Raw genomic sequence first — 13,004 nt, 5'->3', positions numbered from 1 at the left:
TGTTTTGCCGGTGTGTGGGAATATGTGAGCAGTCGGTTACGTGTCGGGACGTTGTGTGCCGGTGTGTGGGAATATGTGAGCAGTCGGTTACGTGTCGGGACGGTGTGTGCCTGTGCCTGGGAATATGTGGGAAGATGGATGGAGTCATCCGAGTACTACGATAGGAGGGAAGATCCGTTCACTGCCAAAACGTCTTTTGGAATAAACGACAATAACAACTGCCACCTTTGTCAATCGAGTTACGTGGCAGTATTGCAATGGCCTCCTGCCTTGTTACTGACTTTGTGACTTCAGCAGCCTTCAGTCTGAGATGAGAATACTGCAGTTCTGTGACACACACGTATATGATTTTAACACTACCTTGCACGTTCTTTGCACTAACGTATGTTACAAAGGTAATCCTCACTGACTTTCCTTCTTTTGAGTCCAACTTAAAAAAGTCTGTACCACTGTAGTACTCAAGTCTGCTTTCTGTCACTGGAAATCATTCATAGTGAAATCAAATTCCACTATTTGACAGGGGACAACAGTTTATAGACATTTTACCATCATTTGCGTGAAATGTGGCGCCCTCACCCACCCTGTTTTGGTAAGAGTGAGAGGAAAGTTAGCTCATGTGCGGCATAAAACCCAAGAGTTTCAAACAATAGTTTAGAAGTGGAAACTTTTTCTTGCACTGGTGTCAATAGTTGCATGCCCCGTGCTCACCAAGACGATACATAACTTTGTTTATTACCTATATGTGTGACTCGAGGTGGTTGACAATTTTATTATTCATTAATTGAGTAAAACCTGCCAGTCAAGAGGTTTATCTTTTTATAAAGCCAAGACAACTCTGGATTTTGAACTGTGGCCTCCAAATTTGCTGCAAACAGTTGGCATCCTTAAGGATGTGTTTGTGATTCAGATATATTAGCATGTGATATCTGTAGTTATAGGTACAATGACATATTTGTGGTAAATATAAGTAGCGATTTCAAAACATTTCATCTATCATCATCCACTTCATTGTATACATGACTGATGAGTTGTCATCTGTGGAGACACGGAAAGAACGAGTTTACAATTTGTGGCTACAAATATTGATAACAATATAAACATTTCAGTGAATCATTTGTAAGTTAAAGTCATAACAAACAAAATTTCTTCCCAGGCAGTCAAAGAAACAAATTTTTGCCTCTCGATATATTTGTACAGATAAGTGAGGTCTTTATACTAGTTGTAAGCATCCTACGGTTGAGCATGTGCAGTTTTGAATAGCATGCAGAGAATCTAACTTAAATAATAGTTAAACGAGCATTGTGTGTTTTGTTAATTAAAATATCACTCAGTGCTGTAGGCACCTCATATAACCATCATGTCTTCTGAATTCTCTCAAGTTAAGTGAGTACAAAATATATTTCCAATCTCTGAGATGGAAAGTTTTTGGACTATTGGACCTCAGAGTACAGCTTGAATATACAGAAGAGTAAAAATGGGCGAGGAAGCAGACCGACGGGATGGACATAATTACAGCTATAATGGGAATGTGTTACAGATGGGCAGGGCATGTACCCAAGGGAATCAACGGTTGATTTATCAAGGAAGGTTATCTCGCATTCGAAGACACACGGTGAAAATATGGATATGAGGATTCCTGTGGGGGCCGGCCGAAGTGGCCGTGCGGTTAAAGGCGCTGCAGTCTGGAACCGCAAGACCGCTACGGTCGCAGGTTCGAATCCTGCCTCGGGCATGGATGTTTGTGATGTCCTTAGGTTAGTTAGGTTTAACTAGTTCTAAGTTCTAGGGGACTAATGACCTCAGCAGTTGAGTCCCATAGTGCTCAGAGCCATTTGAACCATTTTGATTCCTGTGGGACTCGTATTCAAAAACAAATACCTCTTCATGGGTTATCCAGTCTACACATCTGATCTTCAGCTTTCTTCTGTAGCACCACATTTAAGCAACTACCTTTCTCCTCCTGTCTATGGTATTTGTTGTCCACAGTTAACTTCCATACCTAGTAAAACTCCACAAAAATTCTTTAAAAAAATACTTTCCACTACTCATATTTACAATTACGTGATGTAAACATCTCAGTTTTTTCACTGCCGCACTGCAGTTTTCATGCTCTCTAGTTTGGGCATTGCTGCCAAAATAGCAAAATTCGTCCAGTCCTAGAAGTGTGCCATTTCCCACTCTTAATCCCTTGCGCATTATCTGCTGTAATTTGACTACAACCCTTTACCTTGTTTTACATTTTCCTGTGGTTTCTGTTTACTTGCATTCGGAGTCCTACAAGACATGCTGAGTGATTCAGTTAAGCCCTTCACCCCAATACTTCTGAAGACACTGCAAGTAACTATATTAATTCAACTGAAGCAATGTGTTTACTGTTACCAGACACTGTTTAATTTATTTCCTCGCCATGTTTCAAAGATTTAAACCTCCATTACCAGGTGGGTTGTTTGTATTAATATGATGTTTGTATTCTGTTATGATTTTTGGCTAACCTGAGGCACTGCCTGTAGGGAAACAAATCACTATTTGGAACACGGCTCTGTGGAGATCTCCGACTAAAACGTGGACGTAAATCTAAATGTACAAATAAAACACTTACAATAGAATACCTCTGGTCTTCACAGGCTAGTTTGTGCATCATATACAGCACAATAAACTGACACACTTTCTAAACAAAGACGATATTTGGAAAGTGGTAGATACAAACAACATACAGCAGAAACACTACTTCAAAATACTAAGAACATATAGTAAAACAGACCATTATGTCTGAGTAAGTCTTAAAGTATTGTGCATATCTGTGGTTGAGCACATGAATAGATATTAAGTATTTAAAATTGAACATGACTTCTTTTAAGTTTACATAACTCAAACGTTGTATTCATTTGTGTGTTCAGGTGACCTGTTGAAAACATGAAATGTGATAATTATATTGCTAGAAATGATATAATTACACATAAATAACAATTCGGTTTGGGATTCAGAGATAGAGGATGAAAGGAGTGACAGAAGAAGAGCGAAATTTTGGTCGTCCCAGAGGTATGGGTTTGCTAAGCTTCCATCTGTTGCATGTTATAACCAACTATATTGACAATGATCCATACTGTACTGTCATTTTAAGTAGATCTAATGAGTACTGGGAGTACGCTAGTCAAATGTTCATTTAGAAAATATTAATGAAACACAAATTACGAAATTCGTAGTAAATATGAAGTGGGGCAAAAACGTAGTGTATGTGATACGAGAGAGAGAGAGAGAGAGAGAGAGAGAGAGAGAGATTGGACATGTGCATTGCAAATCTAATGGTGCAGGCTGCTGTTAAGACCAGAGATGACAAACACTTTGGTATATGTTGTCAATTAGGATGGACACAGTCTGTTTTCTTTGATATTTGTACATCTGCGGTGGTTCAAGGATGCACTATTTTCTGCGCAATCGCATTGCATGTGACATGTTTATGCCTTTACGTATCAAGACATTGGCAGTCTGATACCAAATACTACCCACAAATGGTACAGTATAGGTGGTCTTATTTTATGTTTGTTTTGTGTGCTGTGATTCTTTTGCAACTATTTGTGTTTTTCAGGGATTCTGCTACTCTGGTGTTTATTTCAATCTCTTGTTTACATTTATCTTCAGTGTGTTGCAGTTGGGTTGCTGTTCCTCTTAACAACATACCAGAATGCTGCCATTCTGGGGCTGTGGGATGACAAGAGGAGTTGTGGATGGCGGAATGCTGTTGTAGACTTCCAATAAATTTCAATTTTATGTCTACTACTTGTTATTCTAATGGTCAGGTCTAGTAAGTTTACAATGGTGCCTACTTTGTCCTCAACTGTGAACTTAATACCTTTATGTGGGGTGCTGAACAATTAGATAACTCATTGCTAGTTAATTGTGATGTATATGGCACAGAAAGGAGACTCTTGGCGTCCCCCTGCATTAGAAGCACAAAAACACCCTTAACAGACATAATAAATGAGTTCTCATCAGGTTGTCTCCCCGATTGCCTGACGTAAGCAAAAGTCCTTCCCGTGAATAAAAAAGGTGATACAGAAAACATAGGTGACAACAGACCAGTATTATTGCTGTCTTACTTTTCAAGAAAATGATAGAAATTATTATGAAAAACAGACTTATGGGTTATTTTCATAAGTGGTAACTTGGGTGCAAAGAACAATTTGGCTTGAGGTCTGGAGAGTGAACACTAGAAGCTATAGCAAAATTTACAAAAGTGATAGCTAGCTCTAGGTAAAGGAGAACAAGTAACAGATATTTTCCTAGACCTCAGTGAAGCATTTGACACGATTGATCATGAAATACTTCAAGGTAAAATTGAAACACTAGCGATTAATGAATGATTTGGTCTTACCTAGCAGACAGAGTGCAGAGATATCCCAGATCTCAAGTGGCCCTAATTATATGGTGAAACACCTTTCAGATCACCAATATGTCAACAAGAGAGTGTGTCAGGCCAAACACTGTTTGTCATTTCCATTATGACTTCCCACTGTTGGTCACACTAGGATAAACTGTGTTACTTGCTGCTGACAGCATTATAGTAATTACAGATAGGACGACAGAAATATTAGGAGTAAAAAATGAAAAGGACTTGAGTCATTGTGTAACTGGTCAGATAACAATAAACTTCTACACAAATACGAAAGATAATATAACAAAACTTAAAGAATGTGGTGAAACCATAGACTGTGTAGCTGGCACATAATTCTTAGGTATCCATGTCGATCAACTATTAAAATGGTGTTAACATATCCGCATACTAGGACCAAGAATTAGCACAGCATGCAAAGCCTTATGAATATTAACCACAGTGTGTAATGGCTCACGCCAAAAAGTTTAGTGTTAAAAAGCTCGTTTATTCGTTTTCCATGAAGCAGCCGTGTTGCCAGCACAGTGAGTTGAGATGCTCTCCGCTCTGCGGCGCTGCGTTTGCGTTGTGTTTACCAGGGCAGCATGCCGGTGTGCCATCTATCGGCGACGATCAGCAACAGTGCACTCGGGAGCATCACTCGTATTTCTTCGCCTCATTTCCAATTTAGAACTTTGACAGGAAACTCTTAGAGGTAATAAACAATTGCTTGGTGTGTCCTAATGTTTAGTTATAGCTTTTTTACTAATAAAACTGCTGTACGTGCCCCTATCTGTACAAGGTTTGTGGCGAGAATTTCTTACACCCAGGTACAAGTTTGGTAGTGTATTCTACATATTCGGTCAACTCAAGTAATGTTGTACCTTATACAATACTCTTCTAATTCCAATTTTTGAACGGCGTGGTTTAAGAAACCGCGTCAAACGATGTAGCCGAAACTTGGCACACTGCACTCAGTAGCACAATGCAGATGTGTTTGTGAATGCGCGAAACATCTAGCTTTGGATTTGAATGTGCAGCTATGCGTAATTCCTGCAGTTCCCTGTTTTAGTACAGCAGCTGACAGTGCGCATCTCCACATTGCTGTGAGACCAACTTTCACCTCCTGACCAGTTCTCGCAGTTAACGTAGACCGGCATATCTCGATACTACAAGTCATAAGCAGTAATCGTAGTGCCTCCTAACTTACTTTCTCGTACAAATCGGAGGCTCAGTATATTCGATTAGTCATGGAAACACTGCCTAGTAGGCCAGGTTATTTTCGCTCTCCTATTTATTTCGTTCCCCACGCATATTTTTTTTTCCTTTATTGATTTTCAATTCCTCCCGAAGGGGGTGGGCTGGCAGCAGCTTAGTACGCTGCTCTACAGCCTGTTGTTGTTGTTGTTGTGGGGGACGTGAGGTGTATATGGAAGGCGAGGTGGAGTGCATGACGCTCAAGGATCTGGAGGGACTTATAGAATTTGGGGGCAGATATCCAGGCAGGACTGGCATAGCAGAGGATGGGACTGATTAAGGATTTGTAGGTGTGGAGGATGGTAGAGGCGGGCAACCCCCATGTCCGGCCAGAGAGGAGTTTGAGGAGTCGGAGGCGGTCCCGCCCATCCAGTCGATAGTCATTATCTTCAAATCCCACAAATGAAAAAACTCATCCTTAGGTTCAATGAGTGTTATTTGTTTGTTGCTTGTGCATAACTGTAGAGTTGCTCTATTTGAATCTGAAGCACATTTTGATGTGTAATTGATTTGGGAAACAGTTCTAACAATCAATATCCTTTAATTGGTCTTATGATAAGTTAATCTTCCGAATTTGGTACGTTGCGGGACCAGGTCTGGAGAAGACGGCACGAGGTGTAATGGCGGAAAAGACACTTGGCCGGCTGCACGTAGTGTACCGGAGAGGCGCGAGATGGCAGGAGTTGCCGGCCGCAGTACCAACTGCCGCAGACAGATGGCAGGTCGAGTCGCTGCCAGCAAAAGTATGGCCGTCATCACATCTGCACAGGTTAGAGCTGACTGCAGTTCGTGACATGTTCGTTTAAAGTAGGAGATATTGGGTATTTTCGTCTTGAATGAACCAACAATGCTGTGCTTTTAGTTGTACTTTTGAAGGCAAGAAGAGAGGGATGCAGCATGAAGAATAATACGGCTGATGAACATCTGCAGAGCAAACTGGCAGAATAGAAAAGCAACTGCTTTTATGTAACGTAAGTGCAATTTTCAAGCATTAACGTGGATTAGAAAATTTAAGATTCCGCACCGAGTATTGGTGGTTTCATTGGGGAAATTGTAGCGGCGTGGGAATTGGGGAAGCAAACGAGACTCTTCCATTCTTTTGCAGCGTTTGCTCAAGAGATAGGCTTATAGCTGAACAGGAGGATAAATTAGAGCCCTTCAGGCTGATTTGGACAGAGCAAGGGCTGGAACTGAAGAGGTTAAGGGGGGAGGAGGGTAAACAGCGGTGGGAAGTGGTAGCTGGGAACAGGGGCTACAGAAAGAGGAGAGTGTCTGACAGTTTCCCAATTGGCACAACCGATAGATTTGCCTTGCTGCCACAGAAGTAAGGAAGAGGCTCCAGTAGAAGTAGATGTAGTTAGGATGCAACAGAATCTCACTAAGAAAAAAAAAGTACAAAGTAATAGGAAAGTTCTGTTGCTAGGTAGCAGCCATGGAAGAGGTGTGGGCCAGATTTTGCAGGGAAAATTAGGTGACAGGTACCAGGCCACAAACTTTTTCAAGCCAAGTGTAAGTCTTAGCCAGGTGGTAGAGGATATAGGTTCCTTGTGCAAGGGATTCACAAAGCAGGATCGTGTGATGATAGTGGGTGGAGTGGGAAACAGTGTCGATAGGGATCAGAGATACAGTATCGAGTGTGACCTGGTGAAAACAGCCTCGGCAACGACCCGTACCAATGTTGGGCCGGTGGCTGCTTTCATTCGGCACGATCGGTCCCAGTTGAACCGCTCCGTCAGGAGGGTAAATATGGAGTCGGATCAGTTGCGTAGGGTGGCCACTCTGTCAGACATCAGAATGGTTCCTGTCGAGGCTATCGATAAGGGGGGATTCCTCGAGGCATGGCCAACACTCAATAGGAAAGGGAAGAGTAAACTGGCAGGGTTGTTTGCAAAATCCATAAGGGGGGACACTAGTACTCATGGATGTACCTCTTTTTTAGACTAATATCAGTGTCAATGAGGAGTTCAGGCAGGCAGGTGCTAAAGAGGTCCAAAACACACAAAATTCTCACAACAGGAACATAAATAATGATGTTACCATATTTAACCAAAATATTGGTAGAGTAAAGAAAAAAGCAGATTCTCACAAAAGTAAAGTAAACAGTAATGTTACCATTTTTCACGAAAATAACCCGGGATTGAAGAATAAAGTAGATGAGCTCCTGGTTTGTTTAGACGACATTCGATCTGATAATGTAACAGATATACAATGCCTGTCTGAGCATCACATTGTGTCTGATATGGTAAAGGTAAATATCAGTGGTTATAAACTAGCTGCACATATGAGTAGAGAGAACCAGGTGGGAGGAGGGTTGGCCACATATGTCAAAAGTTATCACTGTGTAGAAAGCTTAGATACAAATGAGTTTTGTCTAGAGCAACATATAGAAGCACGTGCCTGTCAACTTAAACTGAAGGAGGGCTCTTTTATAATTGTAACAGTATATAGGTCCCATTCAGGAAACTTTCATTTATTCCTGGAAAACTTGGATGCCTTGTCATGCTATCAATCAGGTACGGAAAAGTAAATTATTATTTGTGGGGACTTCAATGTTGATTCACTGAAAGAGTGTAATAGGAAGAATGACCTGGTAGTCTTGCTCGGTTCTTTCAATTTGACATCTGTCATTAATATTCCCACTTGGGTAGTAAAGGACAGCAGCACATTGATAGATAACAATTTTTTAGACCAAGATATGTTTAAAAACATAAATTATTGTCGTGTTGAGAATGGCCTTTCTGATCTTGATGCTCAGCTAGTTACAGTATATGACATAGCTCCATTCAGTAATTCAAAACTGCCCTCCAAAGGTGTGCGTTCAATGAATGACTCAACAATTAGAAATTTCAGACAAAATCTTCGGCAGTTAGACTGGGATGAGGTGTACAAGGAACCCGATGCTAATTTAAAATATAACTTATTTCATGATACACTTGTAAGAGGATTTGAAAACTGTTTCCCCAAGGAAGTAGTTAAATGTAATTGTAAGAAACCATGCAAAAAACCTTGGCTTACTAAAGGAATAAAAATATCTTGTAACCACAAAAGGGAACTGTATCTAACAACAAGAAAGAGTAATGACCCAGAAACAGCAAAATATTATAAAAACTACTGTGCTACATCAAGAAAAGTTATTAAAAAGTCCAGAAGCATGTGCATCATGTCTGAGACTAATACCTTTGATAACAAAATCAAAAAAATTTGGAATATTATTACAAGGGAGACAGGGCAACCAAGAGTACAGGATGATGGCATCACCATCAAAGAGAATGGAAACTTGATAAACAACAAGCTGGAAGCCGAAAACATGTTGAATATTTAATTTTTAAATGTTGTAGAGAAAAGAGGTCGTACCCACACCATTTGATACAATTGAAATTAAACCAACCTCTCCTTCTGAAATTAGGAAGATAATAAACTTTCTCAGGAATAAAAGCTCACATGGAATTGATGGCATTTGCAGCAGGATAATAAAAGCTTGTTCCCAAGAAATAAGTGAGATTCTTAGCCACATATGTAATAGCAGGGTATTTTCGCAGATAGACTGAAGTATAGGACTGCATAAAAAATGGGCTACGTCTGATGCCAACAACTACCGCCCAATCTCTCTTCTGACTGCCTTATCCAAAATTCTTGAAGAAGTAATGTATTGTAGAGTAGTCTACCGTATCTTCCCTCATCGTCGGCGTTGTCGTTGTTACTGTGAGGCACCGTTACACCAAGTGGAAAGGCGCGCCGATCTTAGAGCACGACATGTGGTAACCTTGACACTGACAACACACAACGGTCACGGTAGCATCTGATTCCAGAATAGCTGCAGTAATTGGGATCTACCAACTACCCGCTCTTGACCAGGTCTCCAAAACTTAACTTGTAACGAGATTGTCATAAAGATCATCCATAAAGGCTTCGTACAACGATAAGAAATGTTACAGTTTATGGAATAATAACAGATACGACCAAACTGTCTCGTTTCTTCTGTTTTATTTAACGTAACTTTGTTCACAGTTCTATTTCGCATTCACCACTCATCCACACTCTGACGTGGAGTATATGCGAGTGCCTGAACCCTAACTCCCAAGTTCCAACAGTTTTGGTTGCTGCACACCAACCGTCAATGATAATGATACAGTATTTTGTAACTGAGTCTTCTAGGTTAGCCACCGCCTTCCACGAATGTTTGTTGGGCGTAAGACAATTACACACTTTTCTCTCCGATCCGCTATTATTAAGAGTTCGCGTGAAAGTTAACGTTTTTCTCCTTTTCATAAATTGGTCCCCGCTCTCCGCGATATAATTAAAAAAAACCGGTCTCAATTCCGCGTCCCTCGTGAGATGCGTACAGATTTATCCCAGAATTGACCGCCCTGTAGGTGTACTCAATTTAATGACCACACTATGGCAGGGCAAAATCGAGCTGAGTGGCGAGAATTTGGAATTGTTGTCGAGAGGTTTTCAAAATTAGTTTCTACCAGTATCCTTTTTTTTGAATTGTTGAATTGGAAGATCCCTGATATCTTGTGGTATGGCATTAAAAAAATTTATGGACTTGTAACTGTAAAAAAAAATACAAAAGTGCTTCTTATACAAGTCCATAAATATTTTTAATGCCATACCCCAACATATCAGGGATCTTCCAATTCAACAATTCAAAAAAAAAAAAAGTAAAAGAATTTCTTCTTGAGCTCAGCATTTATGAAACTGATGAATTTTTAAGGGAGGCAAAGAATATGGTATGACTACACTTTGTGATCAGTTTTTATATGCTTCTATACATGAGTAAGTTTGTCATTGGCTAAATTTACTGTGCAATATCAGTTTGTACCAGAAGTTTCTCTGTTTTGTATTTGTGTGAAGGTACCATAATTATTTGTGTAATATTTATATTGTGTAATATATTTCTTGTTTTTGTAATTATTTGTGTAACATTTATACTGCGTGATATTGACTTTTGTAACGCCTCAGATGATCTCTGAGGTCTCTACAACAATAAAAATCAATCAATCAGTCAATGATAATAGGAAAATAATTTTCCTCGCAGATACACCACACATTTTGAAAAATATGAGGAACCGTTTATTCAATGGGCAGTCAGTCTTCCTTTGAGAAAATGTTGTCGAGGAACGTGATCTGCCTTGTAGTGGGGTACAGATAAATCGTGTAGAACAGTGGCTTGACGTAGGCAGTGGTTTTAAGTTTTTAACTGGCACCACAACTGCGTGAGAAGCGTTTGATACCAAACCATTACGAGAAAATGAAAGTTGTCTCATCTGCTGCCCTAATTAACAGCCAGACTGCAGCAGCCAGTGAGTATGCTGTCAAGACAGAGAGACTGCAGAGAAATACTTTAACCACAGCACGGTTTCTAAAGCACGTTCATGAGTGGTGTTGCCTCATGACATCCAGAGCTCTGAATCGTTCTGATGAACAAACATACAGTGAGGCTCTCTTTCATTTTTACGACACTCTGTGATTATTTCAAAACATGAAAACTGGCCTGAACAGTGTCTGGAAACCAATTCAGTTTGGTGTAGTTTTGACTACTGTAGGTATTTTGCAATTTTAGCACACATTCCTGAATTAGAAGCAATTTAAATTTTTGCTGACACGTCGATTTACGTAAGATGCCTTAGAAAATCTGTTTTCAATGGTCAGCTTCAAAAATCCCGTACCAACACCACGAGAATTGAAATCAGCAGTCTGGGTTACGACTCTTTCTCAGTTCTATACTACTGCCACTGATAATAATGAAAATGAAGACAGCAGTTTCCTGGCAACATTGATGGGGAAGACGAGGATAAGTGTGCTGAGGAAGTAACACTGTGTGAGGTGGTGATGAGCACCAGTCTCTATACTATTTACCTGGCCACACTGTTAGGCAAGTTATGAAACATCATGCACTTTGCAAATTTTTCTTAGAGAGCCCAATAGCGTGCAGAGAAAATGTCTGTTTGTCTGTGAGCTTGCTTTTACATCTGAAGTCTTTTACAGAGACCTCACTTAATGAGCGATCAAGTGAGGTTTTCAGTGTGTTGCAAAGGGCAGAGGTGTACGAGGGTGGTTTGAAAAGTTATCGGAATCACGACGAGAGGTCAGTGCTAGGGCCACGAGTTGGTCACGTGATATTTGTTGGACTGTTGGCTGTAAACACGTGTCACGTCATCGCTCTTGGAAGAGAGCTGTGGCGGTGACGTGGCTGTGTCGTTGTTCCCATGTAGTGATTTGCGAAGATGGAAAAAATCGGGATTCGAGCAGTGATTAAGTACTTCGAAAAGAAAGCTATGAATGCAAAACACATTCGTGCCCATTTCCAGAATACACTGGCGGACTCTGCCCCTTCACTTTCAGCTGTTGCCAAGTGGACAGATGAATTTAAATTTGGTAGGCAGAGCTTAGTGATGGTCGGCCAAGATGTGTCACTACTCCAGAAATCATTGCAAAAGTGCAGAAAATTGTCACGGAGGATCACCAACGGAAAGTGTGTGAAATAGCTCACACTTGCCAGATGTCATCTGAAAGGGTATATCACATTTTAACTGAAGTACTAGAAATGAAAAAAATATCTGGAAGACGAGTGCCACGACTCTTGACGCTCTATCTAAAATGCACGAGAATGGACATATCGGGACAATGTTTGGCCCGTTTTAGGAGAAACGAACAAGATTTTTTTGCAATGGCTTATGACCACAGATGAAACTTGGGTGCTATACTATACCACAGAGACAAAAGAACAGTCAAAGCAGTGGAAACATGCCGATACTCCATCACCAAAGAAAGTAAAGACAGTTCCTTCGGCGGAAGAAGGTTATAGCATCAGTGTTCTGGGATGCAAAGGGGATTCTGTTTGTAGATCATCACCCCACAGGGCAAACTATTACTGGAAAATACTATACTAACCTCCTGGACAAATTGCAACAAAAGATACGCTGAAAAAGCCCAGGTTTAGCAAGGAAGAAAGTCATCTTTCATCAAGTCAACGCGCGCCCCCACACGTGTGCCGTCGCCGTGGCAAAATTACACGAACCGAGGCATGAATTGTTGCCACACCTACCTTATCCACCTGATATGGCTCCATCAGACTTCCATCTCTTCCCCAAACCGAAAATTTTTCTCAGTGGACGAATCTTCAAACGAAGAAGTGATAGCTGGAGTTGACAACTATTTTGCAAGCCTGGAGGAAACACATTTTCGAGATAGGATCAGAGCACTGGAACATTGTTGAATCAAGTGCATTAGTCTACAAGGAGACTACACGGAAAAATAAAAAAAAAGTGTCACTGATGTAACTACTTACTTTCCATTCCATTCCGAGAACTTTTCAAACCACTTTCGTATTTGAGGAGCAACAAGGAGAAATTACTCAAAGGTGAATTGTTCA

Source organism: Schistocerca nitens, unplaced genomic scaffold (genome assembly GCF_023898315.1).
Source record: "Schistocerca nitens isolate TAMUIC-IGC-003100 unplaced genomic scaffold, iqSchNite1.1 HiC_scaffold_465, whole genome shotgun sequence".
Lineage (NCBI taxonomy): Eukaryota > Metazoa > Arthropoda > Insecta > Orthoptera > Acrididae > Schistocerca > Schistocerca nitens.
The sequence above is the reverse complement of the archived record's forward strand: the minus strand, read 5'-3'. Positions refer to the sequence as shown.